At 52.0% G+C, this 5,915-nt stretch overlaps 1 pseudogene; it reads left to right on the top strand.

Annotated features, from left to right (window-relative positions):
• The first annotated feature begins 2,365 nt into the window (after positions 1 to 2,365).
• LOC103344974 (small ribosomal subunit protein eS4-like) lies at positions 2,366 to 4,218 on the top strand (annotated as a pseudogene).
• Positions 4,219 to 5,915: the final 1,697 nt, after the last annotated feature.

Raw genomic sequence — 5,915 nt, 5'->3', positions numbered from 1 at the left:
CACTGCTACCCCGTATGGGTGCCGGTTTGAGTCCCGGGTGCTCTGCTTCTGATCCAGCTCCCTGCTAATGGCTTGGGAAAAGCAGCAGAGGTAGCCCAAGTACTTGGGCCTCTGCTACCCAAGTGGGAGACCCAGAAGAAGCTCTTGGCTCCTGCAGCCATCTGGAAAATCAACCAGCAGATGGAAGACCTCTCTCCCTCTCTCTCTCCCTCCCTCTCTCTCTCTCTCTCTAGCAACCCCTCTTCCCTGAACAGAGTTGATGAGGTTCACATGCCGTGTATTCCTTTATTAACATCAATGTCATTAGCATAAAGATGTAATTTTTGTTACAAGTGCGCATTTTCATCCTGCGTCTTTGCTGACCATGTTTTCAGAATTTTCATACACTTGAATTCTTCGTCCCGAAAAAATGTTGCCAACCTCTGTTCTAACCCAATCTCCAGTGGAGTCAGACGATCCCAACAGGCAGATCCAGAGTAGCCAGCGGCCTGTTCTCGGAGTCGTACTTGGAAGCCAGCTGGAGGTTGATGCCTGCCTCTAGCTGGACGTGAGGCAGGTTCGGCCTCAAGTCCCCTCCCTGGGGAGGCCCCTGGGGCCAGGGCTGTCCCGGGAGGTGACAGCGCAGCTCTGCTGGAGGCTGAGCTGGCCTTGCGCCTGGCACTGCCCTGCTGGACGTGCGATCTTGGGCAGGGGGCTCACCCTCTTCCTGCCTCAGTGTTCTCCTCTGTAAAATGGACGTGCTTACAGCACCTAGGAGCAGGGCCCTAGGAAACCAGAAACAGGACAGCGCTAGGGGCTGGGCCATCAGAGCGGTCCTGGTGGTCTGTCCTGGAATCAGGGCTTTGAGGCAACAGAGTGTGCAGCGGGAGACAGGCGCTCTCCATGCTGGCATGGGGAGCCCTCCAGGAAGACAGCTTGGCTCCCGTCACCAGCGTCTCTGCCTCCTCCTGCGGGTCCTGACCTCAGACAGGTTCCACTCCGCCCTGCTCAGACCCCAGGTCTCCTGCTACAGCGTGGGGGCAGGGGGAGTACAGCCAGGCAGCACATAGAGGGTGGGGAGAGGCGCTACGGAGAAGTGGTCCTGAACACCAAGCAGGAGCCCGGAACACTCAAAGGCAGAAACGGATTCTTCATAGCTCTGCCAGTGAGCAGCCTCGCTCCGGTCTGCTTTAGAATCGCCAAGACACAGTACTCGCTATGACAGCCTCTGCAGGAGCAGCCCAGCCACAGGCCAAGGAGCAAGCTGCGCTACGTCAGAGGCAAGGACAGACTGACAGTCAAACACTTCTCTCCCCCCACACACAAGGTCATTCGGAACTCCAAGGACGGTCCAGACGCCTCCTGGCTCTCCTCAGTAATGGACAGAAGCAGTGGCGCAGATAATCCAGCCAAATGGCGGGTAATCCAAAAGCCATTTCCATTTGGCCTTGGGAGAAGCGTCTACGCTCATTCTGAACGCGGGCACCGCGAGCAGCAGCAGGGGCAGCGCGCACCAGCGGGGAGCGGGCGGTGGGGGCGGGCCATGCAGAGGCCATGTGTGCAGGGGGCTTCCTCTGTCCACCCGTCTTTCACGCCCTGTCCAGAAGGCTGGCCGCTGGGCACGGGGAGGCCCTCGGACAGGGTCGCTGAGACAGGAGAGAGAAACTCTTCCTCCCTGCAGGGGAGCTGCCTCCCCGGCACTCTCTGCTCTCCTCCTCCCTCCCTGCTTCCAGTTTGGGGTTCAGGAATGCTAGTCCCCGCCATGTGACACAGCCTCACCATCCATGCATTGGTCTCTTCACCCTGCCACACCTCTGTGGACAGCTCCTTCCTTAAAACTCTTGTGTTAGACCACCTGGGCAAGCTTTATTTCCTAACCACACCTTGAAAGTTAGGGACTGCAGCTGAGGGCCGGGCTGGAGCAGGGGGAGTGCATGTTGAAACAGACAAGTAGAGGGACTGGCATTGTGGCGTCATGGGTTAAGCCACTGCCCGCGATACCGGAATCCCATATGGGCAGGTTCTGGGTTTCTGGCTCCTGGCTTCAGCCTGGCCCAGCCTTAGCTATTTCAGGTATTTGGAGAGTGAACTAGAAGATGGAAGATCTCTCTCTCTCTTTCTCTCTCTCTCTTGCTCTCTCTCTCTCATAAATAAATAAACAATTTAAAGAGAGAGAGAGAGGAAGAGAAACCATGCTGAAGTGCTTGAGATGGAACCATGGTGCTATCTACACCTTTCAAATGTTCACCCAAGAAATTATGTGATGCAGGTGTGGGTGTTCAGCCTCGTGGTTAAGACTCCCACAGCCCAGTAGGGGATGTGAGTTTACCCAGCCCAGCTCCTGACTCCAGCTTCCTGCCAGTGCAGACCCTCGGAGGTAGCAGCGATGGCGCAAGTCTTTGGGTCCCTGCCCCTCATGTGGGAAGTGAACATTGAGTTCCAGGCTCCTGATTGTAGCCTGGCCCAGCCCCAGCTCTGGCAGGCATTTGGAGGAATAAACTAGTGAATGGGAGTCAGTCTCTCTCTCTCTCTCTCTCTCTCTCTCTCTCTCTCTCTCATTTCTCTACTTCTCAAATAAATAATCTTTTAAAAGTGAAATTATATGAAACACACACACGCATATACACGCACACATACATATGATGATATTTGAAAAGTTCATGGAAAATAGAAACAAAATTAAAAGAGAACTTATTTATACCCTCATATATATGTGGGTAGATAGAAACAAAGAAACACACAGAGGAAGCCAAGGTGTCAAAATGTGAAAAATAATCAAACATGTATTATTCAGTGTGATTCTTTTTTAAGCTTTTCATGTAGGTTTGACTTTTGCAAAATACAATAAAAGAAAAGAATCACAGAAGCATAAAAGTTCTCGACAGCCACACTGAAAGCTGAAATCGTGAATGAGAACGCCTTGTCGGGTGCTGAACACAAACCATTTTCAAACTGGAATTCTATTCCCAGCTCTACTATCTACCAAAACAGAGCAAGTAGAACAGCCATGTTTTTAATACGTGCAAGACCTCAAATATTTATGTCCTGTGCACTCAGGATGCTGTTGAAAGACGTGCTCAGGGGCTGACACTGTGGCACAGTGGCACAGTGGGCTAAGCCTCCGACTGCAGCACCAGTATCCATATGGGCGCTGGTTCGAGTCCCGTCTGCTCCTCTTCCAAACAAGCTCTCTGCTATGGCCTGGGAAAGCAGTAGAAAATGGCCCAAGTGCTTGGGCTCCTGCACCTGCATGGGAGACCAGGAAGAAGCTCCTGTCTCCTGGCTTCAGATCAGCTCAGCTCTGGCTGTTGTGGCCAATTGGGGAGTGAACCAGTGGGTGGAATACCTTTCTCTCTGTCTCTCCCTCTCACTGTCTGTAACTCTACCTCTCAAATAAGTAAATAAAATCTTTAAAAAACAACAACAAGATGGTGCTCTTTCCTTTCCTAGTGCTGCCATGGTCCCCAGGAGCCTCTGAGGCCGGTAGCAGCCCCAGAGCACCGGATACAGGATAAATTGACCGGTGTGTTTGCTCCATGTCCATCCGCCGGTCCCCGCAAGCTGCGAGAACATCTTTCTCTCGTTATTTTCCTAAGGAACAGGCTTCTGTATGCCTTGACAGGAGGTGAAGTAAAGAAAATTGCATGCAGCAGTTCATTAAGATTGATGGCAAAATCTGAACTGATACGTAATACCCGAAGCTTTCTATGGATGTCATCAGCCTGCACGGAGCTGGAGAGACTGTCGGATTGAGCTGTGACAGGGACACCAAAGGTCCCTTTGCTATCTGTCATTTCACCCAAGGAGGCCAAGGACAAGTTGTGCAAAGTGTGGAAGATCTTTGTGGGCACAAAAGGAACCCCTCTTCTGGAGCCCCGCAATGCCCGTCCTGTTTGCCACCCCGACCCCCTCAGCAAGGTGAGTGACACCATCCACATTGATTTGGAGATCAGCGAGATTACCGATGTCATATCATTTGACACTGGTAACCTGTGCATGGTGCCTGGAGGTGCCAGGCTGGGAAGAACTGATGTGACCACCAACTGAGAGCGACATCCTGGCTCCTAGGATGTGGTTCATGTAAAAGACGCCAATGGCAACAGCTTTGCCACGCAGCGCTGCAACATTTTTGTTATTGGCAAAGGCAACAAACCATGGCTTTCTCCTCCTCGAGGAAAGGAAACTCACTTCACCATTGCCAAAGACAGGAGACTGGCTGCTACCCAGAGCGGTGGGTGAGATGCTCTCTGATGACACACTGCGACAGTCTCCGCGCTTAATTAAAGACATGCAGCATGATTAAATAAAGTTAAAAAATACAAGCTGGATTTCAGCAAACAAGAGGAAGAATGGGAAAGGGGGCCTTAGCATGGCAATGTACCAGGGGCACCCGAGCCAGACGGGGGCAGCTGGACCCTGGACCTCTGGAGAAAGAGAGCCAAATAGGACAAAATAAGGACGGATTTATGTGTCTGGTCAAAGGGAACTTTTTTTATTTAAAGATTTATTTATTTACTTACTTCAAAGGCAGAGTTACAGAGAGGCAGAGGTAGAGAGTGAGAAAGAGAGGTCTTCCATCCGCTGGTTCACCCCTCAGATGGCTGCAACAGCTGGAGCTGAGCCGATCCAAAGCCAGGGGCCAGGAGCCAGGAGCCAAGCTTTCTTTTCTTTTCTTTTTTTTTTTAATTTTTATTTATTTGACAGGTAGAGTTTACAGACAGTGAGAGAGAGAGAGAGAAAGGTCTTCCTTCCGTTGGTTCACTCCCCAAATGTACGCAACGGCCAGAGCTACGCCAATCCGAAGCCAGGGGCCAGGAGTTTCTTCCTGTTCTCCCACTTGAGAGCAGGGGCCCAAGGACTTGGGCCACCCTCCACTGCTTTCCAGAGAGCTGGATCGGAAGTGGAGCAGCCGGGACTAGAACCGGCATCCATATGGGATGCCGGCGCTTCAGGGATGCCTGCTGCGCCACAGCGCCGGCCCCAAAGAGCCAGGAGCTTTCTCCGGGTCTCCCACGCGGGTGCAGGGGCCCAAGGACCTGAGCCATCATCTGCTTTTCCAGGCCACAGCAGAGAGCTGGATTGGGAGTACAGCAGATGAGACTTGAACCAGTGCCCATTTGGGATGCCAGCACTGCAGGCAGCAGCCCCACCCACTACGCACAGCACCAGCCCCGGGAACATCAGCCCCAGAAAAAAAAAAAGTGACAAGTGTTCAAGAAAAAAGACATGGGTATGGCTGAGCAGGTGGCTGTATCTGTAGTTATCATAGAGAAAACACTGTGTTATTTTTAAAAACCAAAGCTCTGTTGGGGGGGGGGTGTATTCAGAAAGGTGGAGATTGACTGCTGGAAGTTCTCATCTAATTCACCACATCCCGAAGTGAGGAGATGTTGTAAGAAATGGAGAACTAGAGACGCAGCTGCCCAGAAGGATTGACAGCATGGGCTTTGTCAACTGTGTGTGCACCCATTGCTTACAGCAGTGTTGTTCTCAACAGCCAAAGGCAAGGGCCAGCCTGTGGCATAGCAGGTGGGGCCCCTGCCTGAGGTGCCAGCATCCCATATGGAGCCAGTTCTAGTCCCGGCTGCTCCTCTTCTGATCTAGCTCTCTGCTATGGCCTGGGAAAGCAGTGGAAGATGGCCCAAGTGCTTGGGCCCCTGCACCCACATGGGAGACCCGGAAGAAGCTCCTGTTTCCTGCCTGTGGATTAGCACAGCTCTGGCCTTTGCAGCCATCTGGGGAGTGAACCAGCGGATGGAAAACCTCTCTCTCTCTCTCTCCTCTGCCTCTGCCTCTCTGTAACTCTGCCTTTCAAGCAAATAAAGAAATCTTAAAAAAAAAAAATAGCCAAAGGCAGATGAAACCCAAGTATCCTTAGCAAAGAAATGAATCAACAAAATGTGGTAAATCCTGCAAAGCCTGCCAAGCCTTGGAAT

This window comes from Oryctolagus cuniculus, chromosome 15, assembly GCF_964237555.1.
Source record: "Oryctolagus cuniculus chromosome 15, mOryCun1.1, whole genome shotgun sequence".
Classification (NCBI taxonomy): Eukaryota; Metazoa; Chordata; class Mammalia; order Lagomorpha; family Leporidae; genus Oryctolagus; species Oryctolagus cuniculus.
This window is presented reverse-complemented; position numbering and strand designations above follow the sequence as displayed.